Source organism: Myxine glutinosa, chromosome 1 (assembly GCF_964187855.1).
Source record: "Myxine glutinosa chromosome 1, kmMyxGlut1.1, whole genome shotgun sequence".
Classification (NCBI taxonomy): domain Eukaryota; kingdom Metazoa; phylum Chordata; class Myxini; order Myxiniformes; family Myxinidae; genus Myxine; species Myxine glutinosa.
The window spans coordinates 37,892,461-37,908,039 of NC_136261.1; the positions used below are offsets into that span (position 1 = coordinate 37,892,461).

At 48.3% G+C, this 15,579-nt stretch overlaps 1 protein-coding gene across 1 annotated transcript in view; it reads right to left on the minus strand.

Annotated features, from left to right (window-relative positions):
- The window catches only part of LOC137422976 (integrin alpha-L), a gene marked incomplete in the record, with an annotated part of 211,928 nt that overhangs the window by 90,995 nt on the left and 105,354 nt on the right, over positions 1–15,579 (minus strand).

Below are 15,579 nucleotides of genomic sequence, written 5' to 3' on the forward strand. Positions count from 1 at the left end.
GCATTTTAAGGCCATGTTCCCTGCTAGAGCGGGGGTTAGCCTTGCGGTCCCCATGACAATCTTCTCCATTTTGCCCTATTTTCTGCATCTCTCCTTGTTAACCCCCTTGCCCGCATTTCTTCTTCCACCATCTTTAGCCAAGTCTTTCTCGGTCTTCCCCGTCCTCTACTTCCTTCTACATTAACTTCCATCACTCTTCTCAACCAGTCACTTTCATCCTTCCTCAATACATGACCAAACCATCTCAACCTGTTCCTCTTCACAGCATCAATCACAGGCAATATTCCCATCATCTTTCGCAATTCATCATTTGTCTTCCTCTCTCTCAACGATACTCCGCACATCCATCGAACCATTCGCATTTCCACCATTTCCAGCCTTCGTTGCTGCACTACGTTCATTACCCATGTCTCGCTCCCATAAATCATAACACTTCTCACACATGCAGCATACACCTTTCCCTTCAGCTTCAGCGACACTCTCCTCCTCATCAGCACGCCACTCAGTTCCCGAAACTTCTTCCATGCACATCTCACTCGAGCAACCGTTGCCGAGTCTGATCCACCTTCTCCATTCAGCATGTCTCCGAGGTAGCAAAATGTTTTCACACCTTCCAGCTTCACGCCGTCTCCAAGATCCAACTCAACATTTCCTCCATCTGCAGCTCCCTCTGTGCACACCTTACATTTGAATGTAGCTGCCACACTGGTTAATGACCCTCTCAGACCACTACATTTTTGATGAACCCACTCAGCACACATTGTACATTGAATGGAGTTCACTCCGACACCCTTCCTGCACACAGCACACGGCCACTTCCCAGTTCTTTCCACCTCACCACATGCTTTACCACTTGCCATCACCTTTGTCTTTCCGATATTCACCTTCAGACCTTTTGTCTCCATACATTCCTTCCACTTGTTCATCTTTTCCTTCAGTCCATCCATACTTTCCGCAATCAACACCAGATCATCTGCATACAACAACTCCCACGGTAAACCCTCCTTTACGGTCTGAGCCAGCACCTCCATCACAGCTACAAATAGTAGTGGACTTAGTACCGACCCCTGATGCACTCCCACCTTCACCTCAAACTCACCACTGTTCCCGTCCTTCGTCCTTACAGCTGTGCGTGCTCTTTTGTACATTGCCATCACTACTCTGATCAACCATTCCTCCACTCCTAACTTCCTCAATGCCCATGTCAATACTTTGCGTGGAACCCTATCGAATGCTTTCTCCAGATCAACAAACCCAAAAAACAACTTCTTCCTCTTATCCATGTACTTCTCCTGCAACTGCCTCACAATGAAAAGCGCATCTGTCGTTCCTCTTCCTGGCATAAATCCAAACTGCATTTCGTCGATCTTCACTTTCTTCCTTATCCTCCTTTCCAACACCCTTTCCAATACCTTCATTCCATGCTCCAATAACTTTATCGCTCGGTACGAGCCACACTCCAGAGGGTCACCTTTCCCTTTGTATAGAGGGACGAGGGTACTCAGTTCCCAATCCACTGGAATGCGGCCTTCTTTCACCACCAGATTACAGATCTCTGTCATTCTCTTCACACCCCAACTTCCTGCTGCCTTCAACATATCTCCCACAACTCCCGTCGGCCCTCCCGCTTTTCCACTCTTCATTGCTTTTATCGTTTCCTCAACTTCCTTCTCAGTTATCTTCTCTGCCGGTCCTAAAACTGGGTTACTCTCTATGTTGCCATCCCATTCATTCTCTGTATTCAACAGCATTTCCATATATCTTTTCCATCTTCCTTTAATTCCATCTGGGTCGACAACGATTTGTCCCACTTCATCCTTCAAGCAACTCACCCCCATCACATCACACCTCTCTTTCGCTATCTGCTTTGCAATCCTGAATACTGCTTTCTGACCCTCTTCCGAATCCAAGCGTTCTCCGAACATTTTCCTACATGCCTCCTGCGCCTTTGCTACCTCTTTCTTTGCAGCCTTCCTGGCTGCCTTATAACTTTCATGCTCTGCTGTTTCTGCTCCCGTACCCTTCGCCTTCTGCCACTCTTTGAACTTCTTCCTCTTCTCGTCAATCCTCTTTCCAACCTCAACATCCCACCACCATGTTTCCGAGTGCCTCGGTGGTCCTTTTGTCCATCCACATACCTCACCAACGGCTCCCAACAGACTAGCTTTCATTGACATCCGACCACTTTCAAGCTCAACCACATCATCCTCTACCCTACTCAGCCTCTCTTTTAATGCCTCCCTTACTGTCACCTCTTTCAACCTCCACACCTTCATTCTCGGTTGGTGCTTCACCCGCCGAGCTCTCCTCGCACCTTTCACCCTTATGTCGCAGACAACCAAGTGGTGCTGTGAAACAGCCTCCTCCCCCGGGATCACCTTTGTGTCCCGGAGGTGCCCCCTATCTCGCCGACGCACCATCAGGTAGTCAACGGTTGTCGTCGACCCACCTGACGTGTATGTAACAAGCTTATTGTCCTCTTTCTGGAACTGAGTATTACAAATCAACAAATCAGCTCCATCAGCAAACTCCAAAATCCTTTCACCTTCTCCATTTCTCACACCATATCCGTAACCCCCATGAACTCCCTCAAAACCATCCATACTCCTTCCCACATGTCCATTCAGGTCTCCTCCCACCACAACAACTTCCTCATCTTTCACGTTTTCCATCAGCTTCTCTATCGCACACCAGAACTTGTCCTTCTCTTCATCGCTTCGACCAACCTGCGGAGCATATCCCGAGATGACGTTCACCAAGAGCTTTCCAATCATCATTTTCACCATCATCAACCTATCACTCACTCTAGTCACACTCACCACACTGTCTACAAACTCCTCAGAAAACAGGACACCAACACCATTCACGCCCTCCGGGCACCCTTGCCACACAAACTTGTATTTCTGTCCCTGCCTACCCTTCACCATTCTCACACCACTTCCCTTCCATCTCGTCTCTTGCACACAACATATGTCCACTCTTCTTCTGACCAATACTTCCACCACTTCTCCTGATCTCCCTGTCATTGTCCCCACATTCCATGTCCCAAACCTCAGAAACCGATCTCCACTTCGGGCTGCACCCTGCCCATATGTACTTGTGATTGTCATGGTTCTCTTTTTGAGGCAATGTTTTTATGGCCGGATGCCCTTCCTGACGCCAACCCTCTTAGTCGTCTCTTACGACACGCAGGGATACGGTGTACCTATTCTGACCAGGGTACATACTGGGAAACGTTTAAAACATGTAAATTCTGGGGGGGGGGGGGGGGGTGTCAGCATCACGGCTGCGGTTTAAACATATTCCAACAATATCCAAACAGAACGATGAAAAAACAATCCGGGAAAAGTCTCCAAGCGAGAACGTGGATTTGAGAAAGAAGGAGCGGAGGCGGAAGAAAACGAGATACAGGGGGCGGGGCACAAGCCGAGACGAGGAGGAGAGCGAACAAGCACGTGTCCGGGAGGAGAGAAAGAATCAATATATAATTATTTGTCTAGGGAGGTGAGGTGAGGGGGAGAAAACAAAATAAAAGAAACAAGCAATACAGCGAAGGAAATAACCCAAACCGACAAAACACCGACGGGGGGAGGGAAGCCCCAAGTCACCAGGCCGCGCACGAGGTACGACTCAGAAAACGATTAACTACACACAAGTTTGCACGAACCACAAACCAACACCAACTAGAAACACACAATAACACGTACACAGCAAAATAACCAGTGGAAATTTGACAAAGCCAAGAATGGGAAAACACTCAAACTTCGATGCCGTGGAGAGCTCGAAGCACGCCTCACTCGCCCGAGGAACCGGAAGTCTCCCAAATCACCAAGGACACCAAGGCTCAGTGCGTGGCAAATATAACCTGTCGCGCAAAGCCCCCAGGAGGACTCGCGAGTTGAAGGAGTTAGCGGTGAGTTAGCAATTGAAGTAGGAGGACTCGCGAGTTGAAGGAGCGTGGTGAGCAATTGAGTGAAGAAGACTCACTAGTTGAAGGATTGCGGTGAGCAATTGAGGTACGAGGACTGAGTTGGATTGAAGAGAGCAGCGCGGTGAGTTGGCGGTCAGCAGAGAGCTTTGAAAGATATGGGATCGGCGAAAGACGCGCATGAACCAGGATACGCGCGCGTATGAAAGTGATGCTCGGTTGAGCTTGAAGCCGAGCCGCATATAGTGCATTGAGTTGCACGAGTGATAATGCGCTGTGTAACCGCCAGCCATGCTGAGAGAGGCATACTTTGCCTTCCTGCCTTATCATCTGTTCTGTTCGGGAGACGCGCTACGAGGATCCTTCCACCGCCTGCTTGCCTTCTTCGCGGGACGTGCTGGGACCGGGGAGAGCCGGACGGGGCCGTTCCTGGATGACCACGTCGGCGCGTTTGGCCTGAACATCATCCTGCCTGCAATTCCCTGTGTGAGTGTGAACGGGCCCAAGTCTGGGCATAAGGATAAGACTGATTAAGTGCTGCTCTGTGTCTCTGCATCTACCGATCATTGTACATACTTGTGGGAATAATAATTAAACCTGTGTTCTTCCTTCCATTCGATCGTTCTCGTGCTTTCCTCATTGACTAAGCGTGGTACGTGTAGAATCGCTCAAATCGGGTTCCACTACTAGAAAACTGCACGGACCACGTGGTACTCAATCCGCTCGGTGTACCCAAATTACACATGGCTCAAGCGAGGCTTGCTTCCCCGCTTCTGGGGCGGCGCAGGGATTTAGGTACAAGCGAGGATTGTCCTGAAACCCTACCTTGCGTTTGTCCGGGAGGGGCGTTTCAAGTCTCGGTTACGCCGACCCTAGACAGAACAAGGGGCTTAATCCCCCCCTTGGTAAGTGTAAGAAGGGCGGCGGAAAACCGTAAGATTTGGTAGTCAGGAGTGGGGATTTGGAACCTTGGACAACATTTTTGGACACCAAAATTTTGGACACCATATTTACAAATTGGCCGTAACATTTGGTGTCCGGGAGTGGGATTTGGAACCTTAACAAATTTTTTTTGGACGTATTGGTTCCAAATTGTGAGCGGACGAAATTTAGTATAAAAACAAAATTTATATTCGTACCATGGCTAGCCAAGGCGATCGAATGCCGGTGGTGGTAGATGAAGAAGTAGAATTGATAACCCAGGACCCACAGGAAGAGTTGGTGGAAGAGGAGGAAATTGATGAGGGGCCGGTAGCAGGGGTAGAAAATGGCGGCGCTTCGCACGTGGCGGCGAGAGCCAAGCCCATGATGCCGAGGTACATGCAACTATTCCAGATCCAAATAAAAGAAATGAAGGTCGAATTGACTGCAAAAATGGACGCCCAAGGTGACAAAACCAAATTTGGTGTGAGAATACATGAAGGAACTGAATGTGAAAATGGACGCCCAAAAGAATGACATAAATAAAATGAATGAAAAAGTAGACATCCTAGGGGAGATATTAAAAGAAATAGGGGAGGTCATTGGGCGCAGGTTGAGCGAGGAGGTCGCAATGGGACATGACGAGGTGACGCGGTGTGAGGAACGCGTGGGGAGCGAGCTTGGGCAGAGCACAGCTAAGTTGACCGAGGGTATATAAATCGTGACACGGGGTGTAGAAAAACCGATGGTCGCCGAATTGGACAGAGAAATTTCATATGCGCCGGCGGTCATCGAAGAAATAAGTCAAATTGAAGAAACAATTGGGGCCGAAGAGACGGCAGAATCAGAAAATAAATTACGGGAGAAAGAAATGGAGCCTGAACAAAGTTTGTATTTGCATCGTGATGTCGTGCTTGCTAACCAAATGAAAAGTTTGCAGGTGCTGCTGGTGGAAAAAGAGGTCCCCAAGGTGAGTAGAATTAATGGCGGGAATGTGTTTGGCGCGAAAAGGGTTTTGGCGCGCTTGGGAAGGAGACAAAACCCGGGCGGTCGTGGAAGGTCCATTGTGCGGTGTACGAGGGCGACTGGCGCGCATCTGAGAGAAAAGTGTGCACCGGAGCGCGAGTGTAAGTGAGAAAAGTATATGACGGAATGTGTGCGGGAAGAGTGTGTAACAGGAGAGTGTGTTACAGAGTGTGCGAAGGAGTGCACACCCAAGAGTGGGGAAAAAGAGTGTACGATGATTGGGTGTGGACCAGGAGAGTGCACATCCGTGGGCGTTATGGAGTACGTAACGAGAGAGTGTGTAACGGAAGAGTGTGTGCCAGGGTGTGCATGAGGGTGTGCGGCAAGGATTGGGTGTGCAATGGGAGAGTGCACACCCGTGGGTGTTACAGACTGTGTGCGGGAAGAGTGTGTAACGGCGTTTGTGAAAGGTGTGAGTGCACCTAGGTGTGCAGGTGCGAGTACGGTGTGCGAGGGAGAAGGCACACCAGAGGATGTGGAAGGAGAGTGTGCGGTAACAGAATGTATGAGAGGCGCAGGGATGCCTCGGTGTGCGAGTGCGGAGTGGGTCGCGAGTGGTGAGAGCGCGGCTCAAGCATCGACACCGACCGGGGTAGCGTTTAGCGCGACGGATAGCCGACGTGAGCCCTCGGTGAGTTGTGTGCGGCAGGGACCAGCGGGGATCGATGCCACGGCCGTGTCACAAGGACTGACGTGCACGATCCGTGCCGGACCCCGCCCTGTATGGTTGGTGCCGCGCCGAGGCGGTAAAGGCAAACGGCGAGGCCCAAGGGGGGGGGGGGGGGGTTGGAGATTTCGGAGCCGCGCACCTTTGCGGGTGCGGTGCTTCGACCGTGGGTGGTTGGGCCATCGTGCGTGGGACTGTGAAACCCCGCACAGAGATGGGGCCCTGAACCTCGGCCCATCCATGCCTCCTCCCCTGGATCGAAAATGCCGGATGGACCCAACCTACAGGCGACCAACCAACCGCATGGATCGCTCGGCCTCTCGAGGTCGAGCCATGATGACAATGTATTTCCACATGGAGAGGCTCGAGTATAGTGGACAGATGGAAATAGTGTACCCTACGTGGGGGAATGGTAGTTTAACCATTCCTCACACGGCCAGGGCCCATGAGCATTAGAATAGGGGGATGGCAGTGATAGGCACATGGGGGGCCAGCGATGGTTACCTCCATGGGGCACCGAAGCTAGCCGAGGGAGGGCTAGGATAATTGTTAGGGATTTAGCAGACTGTAGAGGAGATGAGATTTAAGTCGGGACATCTGAACTATAGTGGGGACGTAGGTAGTTTAGATGGTTGTTAATGACGAAGGGAGTGCATAGTTTCTTTGGGAAGATGGGGAAGCACGAGTTTTAGGGGAAAAGCAGTTAGATAGATGATGCTGTGTGTGTGTGAGGAGTTGTGTTGTTGAGAATGAAAGGAATTGTGTTTGGAGTGTATGGAAAAAGGTGTGTAAGCACAAAAGGTGTGCGAGGGGAAAAAGGTGTGTGAAATAAGTCGTGTGCGCGATAAATGGTGTGAGAATATTTGGAGTGGAATGCTTGGTGTGGAAATAAAAGGTGTGGAATGCATGGTGCGAAGGATTGAATGGGGGAAGAGTGGAACCCATTCGCGAAAGCCCGCGGGGGTAGTGTAAACCCAGGTAGAGGGCTTAGGCAAAATTTGTATGGATATTGACACCTGTGGTGCAGGTAGTGGCAAAGTAGTGCTTTGGATGGTGCATGAATCAGTGAAATGGCTGGGCATGTGGTTTAATTGGTGCGTATGGTTATTGAGGCACTCCGCCACTGGTAGTTTGTCGGCCAGGTGAGGCCGCAGGTAGGCTCTGGGAGCCAGTTAGGGTAGTTGTGAGTAGTTGTGAGTGGGGCCCGAGGATCTAAGGGAAGGGCCTGGGTTGCCCAATGCCAAGGAGGGCATCAGGGGGTAAAGAGCTAGGAGGGGCCTTCTCCAGTTTAGGTAGTCGCAGGAGCAGGTAAGCTTGGGTGGCGATTTCAGTGGCGGAGGTGCACAGGTAGTTGGACCTGCTAGTGGAGCCACACAACCCAGCCCCGAAATTGTGTGAGGGCACAGTGAGAAAAATTGGGGAGTGAGACTCAAATTCGGATGGCATCACAGAGTGGGCAATGGGAATTCGGTTTTTAGAACCACATAGTTTAAAGATGGCCGATTGGCAGGGTATGACCCCGGGTAGTTTAAGAGTTAATGTCAGTTAGTGTCGTTAGGAATTGAGGAATTCCCTTCGCGCCATCCACAGCCATTCACCAAGGAGGATGAAACTCCACACCAGGACCAAGTGAACTGTTGAGTGGGAAAGACGCATCATGACGTGATGGGACATTGTGTTTGTTCCATTCCTTCCTTCCTGGGAGGGATTGGGGAGACGAATTTGAATTAGAGGGGGATATGGGAGACAAGACGTAGAGACGAATTTGTAAATACAAGAAAGGGTTAGGGTAGTGTAAGCGACAATGGGGGGGGGGGGGGGGGTACGGACGGATAGGGACGAGCTTGCTCTGCTCGCTCTTCCATGCCCCTTGCGCTGCATTACCTTGTGTTTTTGTGTACCTTTGTGCCCTTTCCACTTTGCTGGTCGTGCTTTGTCTCTCCCCCCACCCAAGGACCATTTTGGAGGTGGAACTGTGCAGCACCATCGACCTGTGCAGCATTCCTTGCTGCACCTTGCTACATCTGTGCAGCACCCCTGTTGCACTTTGCTACATCTGTGCAGCCGAACGGCGCAGCATTTGCTGCCATATCCTCGTGTTCTTACTTTGCTGCACCTGTGCAGCACTTTGCTGCCACAAACACTTTGCTGCACATTACACTTATGGACCACAAGTTTTGTGGAATGCACCTCTGCTATGCAGCACCTTGCTGCAAATTCACCTTGCATCTTCGGACCACTTGTTTTGAGTGGCATGAATGTCATGCAGTCGGACCACATAGGGTTGGCCCTGCATGGCAGAGAAATAAAATGAACGAATGTTTTGTGCATTTTTATTATGGTGTGCTAGGAACGAGAAGATTTGGAAGTGTAATTAGCCCTGAAGAGCAGGAATGGCCTGTATGCCGGTCCGGGGGCTAGCCGGTATGATATATGCACACAGAAGATGCAAGAAGCAAGATGCAAGAAGCAAGCAGCAAATGTGAATTTTTGAGTGTGTTTGTGTACTTTGCTGTGCTTTCTCTCCCCTCCAATCTTCTCTTTCAAAAAGGACAGGTCCTGGGTCATAGAACTGTAAATAAGGAGTAAGTTATTTGTGCTTGTATATTAAAATTCTGCCCACCGGCTATATGTTTAGTTTGACAAATTCCGGATTCGGTGAATTGTGGGCGTGATTCTGTTAGAGTAGCTACTCAACGCAATAGGTGGGACATATTTAGTGTTTTAAAACTATCGCACCCATGGGTTAGAGTAAATGTTAGAGGGAACCACATCTATTTGTCACATATAAAAGTAAAAGTTAATTTCCAGATCTTTCTCAAAACCGGTCGTTCCAATTTTTGTAGGTTCGACTCGGGGACGAGTCTGACGAGGGAGAGGGGTAGTGTTGCAGTTTTGAGTTTTGTATAATAAAGGTTAAATTTCCCCCTCATAGTTAGTCACACAAACAACACGTAGCCTCGCGATAGTTCAGTTATCTCTTAGTATTTGTGAGCATAGTCCTTTTCCTATGTTAGTTTTGCGTTGAGTAGAGTCAGGAGAATAGGTCCTTTCATCGCTTCCATTGTCCTATGCCGCCTCCATCGCCTTACGTCTTTGTGCTGCCTTTGGCTTGTTGGCGCGAATTAACACGAGGCAGGCCTGAAGGGTCGAGTCGGGGGCCGAATGAGGGCAGCGAAGAAGCTGACGATAAGCGCGAGCCGCCAATCATGGCTCACTGGGTGTGGCTGCAGCACCGCGTCACAGGGCATGGTTGGTATGTTCGAGAAGGCTCAGGGCGTGGCAAATATAACCCGTTGCGCAAAGCCCCCAGGAGGACTCGCGAGTTGAAGGAGTTGGCGGTGAGTTAGCAATTGAAGTAGGAGGACTCGCTAGTTGAAGGAGCGCGGTGAGCAATTGAGTGAGGAGGACTCGCGAGTTGAAGGAGCGCGGTGAGCAATTGAGGAACGTGGACTGAGTTGGATTGAAGAGAGCAGCGCGGTGAGTTGGCGGTCAGCAGAGAGCTTTGAAAGATACGGGATCGGCGAAAGATGCGCATGAACCAGGATACGTGCTCGTATGAAAGTGACGCTCGGTTGAGCTTGAAGCTGAGCCGCATATAGTGCATTGAGTTACGCGAGTGATAACGCGCTGTGTAACCGCCAGCCGCGCTGAGAGACGTGTACTTTGCCTTCCTGCCTCATCATCTGTTCTGTTCGGGAGACGTGCTATGAGGATCCTTCCACCACCTGCTTGCCTTCTTCGCGGGACGTGCTGGGACCGGGGAGAGCCGGACGGGGCCGTTCCTAGACGACCACGTCGGCGCGTTTGGTCTGAAAATCATCCTGCCTGCAATTCCATGTGTGAGTGTGAACGGGCCCGAGTCTGCGCATAAGGATAAGACTGATTAAGTGCTGCTCTGTGTCTCTGCATCTACCGATCATTGTACATACTTGTGGGAATAATAATTAAACCTGTGTTCTTCCTTCCATTCAATCGTTCTCGTGTTTTCCTCATTGACTAAGCATGGTACGAGTAGAATCGCTCGAATCGGGTTCCACTACTAGAAAACTACACGGACCACGTGGTACTCAATCCGCTCGGTGTACCCAAATTACACGTGGCTCGTGCGAGGCTTGCTTCCCCGCTTCCGTGGCGGCGCAGGGATTTAGGTACGAGCGAGGATTGTCCCGAAACCCTACCTTGCGTTTGTCCGGGAGGGGCGTTTCAAGTCTCGGTTATGCCGACCCTAGACAAAACAAGGGGCTTAATCCCCCCTTTGTAAGGGTAAGAAGGGCGGTGGAAAACCGTAACAATAAATATGTATTGACATCATGTATATACATGACGTCATGTATATACATGACATTATATATATATATATATACAGTGGAACCTTGACTTACGAGTTTAATTCGTTCTGTGACCGAGCTCGTAACTCAAATTGCTCGTTTCTCAAATCAAATTTCCCCATTAAAATGCATTGAAATGCTATTAATCCGTTCCAGCCCGCCAAAAACCACACCAATTTTTTTTTAAATATACAGTATATATAAAAATATCTCGCGCTTTATATTTCACCTGTATGCAGCATACAAGTTGGCAGGATGGCCTGGACTGGAGGTACGCACACTTGACTCTAAAGTCTAAACTGTCCAGCCTGGGTTTGAATCCAGACCCAGCTATAACCTGTCATGGGTGAATCACAGGCAGGGTGATTCATCAATGTGTGTACCGCTAAACTGGGCGCCCCGTTTGCGTCCCATTAGTTGTTGGATGTTAAGGATCTCACCGTGTTTTCCACAAAGAGAAGGCGAGCTATCGCCGGCACTCTGAACAAGTTGTGGCCTGGCATGGCATGAACATGAAAACATGAACATGAACATGAAATGTTCGACATGAACATGAAATTTTCCAAAATAACCAAAATGCGAAAACAAAAATGCAGCGCTATACGACAGAGATACTGTACGTGCACGGCAAGATAACCACGTGACCGGAACCCACCTGGCGGCGTAAACTCAAAATAACCAACATGCGAAAACAAAAATGCAGCGCTATACGACAGAGATACTGTACGTGCACGGCAAGATAACCACGTGACCGGAACCCACCTGGCGGCGTAAACTCAAAATAACCAACATGCGAAAACAAAAATGCAGCGCTATACGACAGAGATACTGTACGTGCACGGCAAGATAACCACGTGACCGGAACCCACCTGGCGGCGTAAACTCAAAATAACCAACATGCGAAAACAAAAATGCAGCGCTATACGACAGAGATACTGTACGTGCACGGCAAGATAACCACGTGACCGGAACCCACCTGGCGGCGTAAACTCAAAATAACCAACATGCGAAAACAAAAATGCAGCGCTATACGACAGAGATACTGTACTTGCACGGCAAGATAACCACGTGACCAGAACCCACCTGGTGGCGTAAGCTCAAAATAACCAACATGCGAAAACAAAAATGCAGCGCTATACGACAGAGATACTGTACTTGCACGGCAAGATAACCACGTGACCGGGTGGCGAAAGCTCGTAACTCAGATCTCGGCTCGCATCTCAAAGCAATAAACCGCCCGAGCGACGGCTCGTATCTCGAAAAACTCGTAAGTTGGGGCACTCGTAAGTCAAGGTTCCACTGTATATATATATATATATATATATATATATACAGTGGTACCTCGGCTTACGAGTGCCCCAACGTACGAGTTTTTCGGGATACGAGCCGTCGCTCGGGCGGTTTGTTGCTTTGGGATACGAGCCGAGATCCGATGTACGAGCTCAAAAAATTTATTTTTTTGAATTTTCCGGTTGTGGCTTCCGGTTCCGGTCACGCGGTTATCTTGCCGTGAAAGCATCTCTGCTTGGATATAAAACACGCAATCGTCGAAATACATGAGCGAGGAATCTCCTTGCTCCAGCCGGTGACGTCATCGGCGGGGATCCCCGCCTCCAGAGTGGCTGGTCACGTGACCGCCAAAGCGTGTCGCGCGTGCGGGTATAATGAGCTACACCTGTGGATCACGTGACCACGGAAGCACGCCTCGCTTGAGAGGCATGGCTTTCGGTTTGCGTTTTGCTTTATAAGGCGCGATAAATGGGCTTTTGAGTGTTAGCGGTTCATGGCGTTGACGGTTCATGGCGGTTCATGGCGGTTGACGGTTCATGACGGTTCATGACGGTTCATGGCGTTGACGGTCAAAAACCCATTACATCAATTTTACCAGGCACTGTACAGTAAGTACAGTGGACACCAAATGCACGGTGGAAGGCTAGAAGTAGAAGATCGTCCAAGACAAGTGAGAATAAGCCATACTTTGGAGGAGATGACGTCATTCGCTGGTCCGATAACCAAAGATGTGGTATAAAAAACCAGGTGAGCTAACAATGCAGCAATGAAGGAATTCGGCCAAGGCACCGGCACACAACGACCTACCTACATCGAAAGACTCAATGCCAATGGTGACAGAAGCCAAGACGGCCGGCTTAAACACCGCCGAAAGACCACGGTGTACCAACTTACGATGCAGAACATCTTGCACTTAATATGATGACAACAGGTGCCATCCTCTGACGTACCATTACAGGTACAGGTACAGTACACGTGAGCACAGAGCAAAAGTTCACTGAAACCGAGATTAAGAAAAAAGAAAAAACACCTCGTGGTCCGTGCTCGATATCCGAGTTTCAATCTTTTCAAACACATGATGCTCTCGGTCACGGTATCTCCTGCGAGCTGCTTCTCCTTCAACCACACAAACAACAACTTCTCCATATCTTCATGGATAGAGGTCCGGAGCTTTGAAATAATCGTAACGCCCTTGGCTGGCGTTATAGCCTTTATGGACTCCTTCTGCTTCAAAATCGTACATATCGTAGAAGGAGTACGATCGTACTGCCTCGCCAAGTCGACAACACGCACACCTCACCTGGCATGCTCTTCTCCTCTGCTTAATAAAACCAGTTTATTTCTTTACATTCTCTTGTATTATGTACAGTATATACGAGGTCGTGCTTGTTTATACATTATTTGTTATTTATAAAGTACATTTTTGTTATTTAAAAGCACCTAACAAAAAAATTGGTGTTTTTTTTTTGAGGCTGGAACGGATTAATAGCATTTCAATGCATTTGAATGGGAAAATTTGCTTTGACTTACGAGCGATTTGGCTTACGAGCTCCGTCACGGAACGGATTAAACTCGTAAGCCGAGGTACCACTGTATATATATATATATATATATATATATATATATATATATATATATATATATATATATATATATATGTATTGACATCATGTATATATATACATGACATCAACAAACAAACGGACCCAAATAAAATACCCTCTCCTCTCGCGAGGGTAACGAGGTAATATATGTTTTGTTTGGAGCGATCACAGCAACAGGCTAATATATACCACCGAAAGAAAGTAAATTATCATAGTGCAGAGGATTAGAAATAGTGAACCTCTTTAATAAAATCAATGATAATAAAAAAAACTTTCATTTTTCGCCCGACTTTTCACACTGGATTTCACATCAGCATTTCAGACGATATGTTCGGCCTGAGCGAAATTGGAATTCAAAATGGCGATGTGCGGAGTCAGCAGCCGTACCACCGTAATGACACCAGACGTCATCACATCACCCTGTCATGTGACCAGATCCTCAGCTCTGATTGGTATACGTTTGAGGGGACATACAGTCACGTGATAAAGTAAGTATACCCCATGTAAAGTTTTGACTTTTTCAACATATTTCAACACACAGCTATTTGATCTCCATTTCAACAATATTGATAGATAAAGGTGATATAATATAACAAATATCATGAAACATTTACATTTTGTAGTCCATTGTATAATTTAAATAAACATAAATGCAAATTTTGCATGTGGAAAAAGTAAGTACACCCTTGGCTCTAATAGGTGGTATTGCCCCCTTTGGCAGAAACAACCTCAAGTAGGCATTTCTTATAACTGTCTACCATTCTCTGACATCGACTGGGAGAAATTTTTGCCCACTCCTCCATGCAGAATTATTTCAGCTGTGCGATGTTTGAGGGGTTTCTTGCATGCACAGCTCGTTTCAAATCCCCCCACAACATCTCAATGGGATTTAGATCCGGGCTTTGACTTGGCCATTCCAGAACCCTCTATTTCTTTCTTTCCAGCCATTCCTTGGTGGATTTACTGGTATGTTTAGGGTCATTGTCATGTTGCAAAGTCCACCTTCGATTGAGCTTAAACTTTCCGACAGATGGCCTCACATTATCCTCAAATACCCTCTGGTACAATGAATAATTCATAGTGGATTCTATGATGGTGAGCTGCCCAGGCCCTGATGCAGCAAAGCTGACCAAAACCATAATATTTCCACCACCATGCTTTACAGTTGGTATCAGGTTCTTGTGGTCAAATGCTGTCTTTGGTTTTCGCCAAACATGTCTTCGGGTTCTGTGGCCAAATAGCTCTACCTTTGACTCATCTGTCCAGAGCACATTGTTCCAGAAGTGCTGGTCTTTGCCTAAGTGTTCATTGGCAAACTTTAGTTTTGCCCTGATGTTCTTTCTGGACAGCAATGGTTTCCTCCTGGCACACCTCCCATGTAGATCAAATTTGTGCAGCCTCTTTCTAATGGTAGACTCGTACACTTTAACATCAACAGTGGCAAGAGCTACCTGTAGGTCCTGTGATGACATTCTGGGGTTCTTAGAGACTTCTTTCAGCATCTTGCGGTCTCCTCTTGGGCTGAACTTGCTGGGGCGGCCTGGCCTGAACAAGTTGGCAGTTGTTTGGAATCTTCTCCACTTGTAGATGATCTTCCGGACAGTCGAATGATTGATTTCAATTTATTTGGAGATCTTTTCAAATCCCTTCCCAGACTCGTAGGCATCTATAACCTTCTTTCTGAAGGCCTCAGAGAGCTCTTTTGATCTCGGCATGGTGATGCCGCACACTTCAACAACAAAGAGCAAACCAAACTAAATGTCTGAGGTTTAAATAAGACAGGTTCCTCCAAGATCCTCTCTAACGATGTTC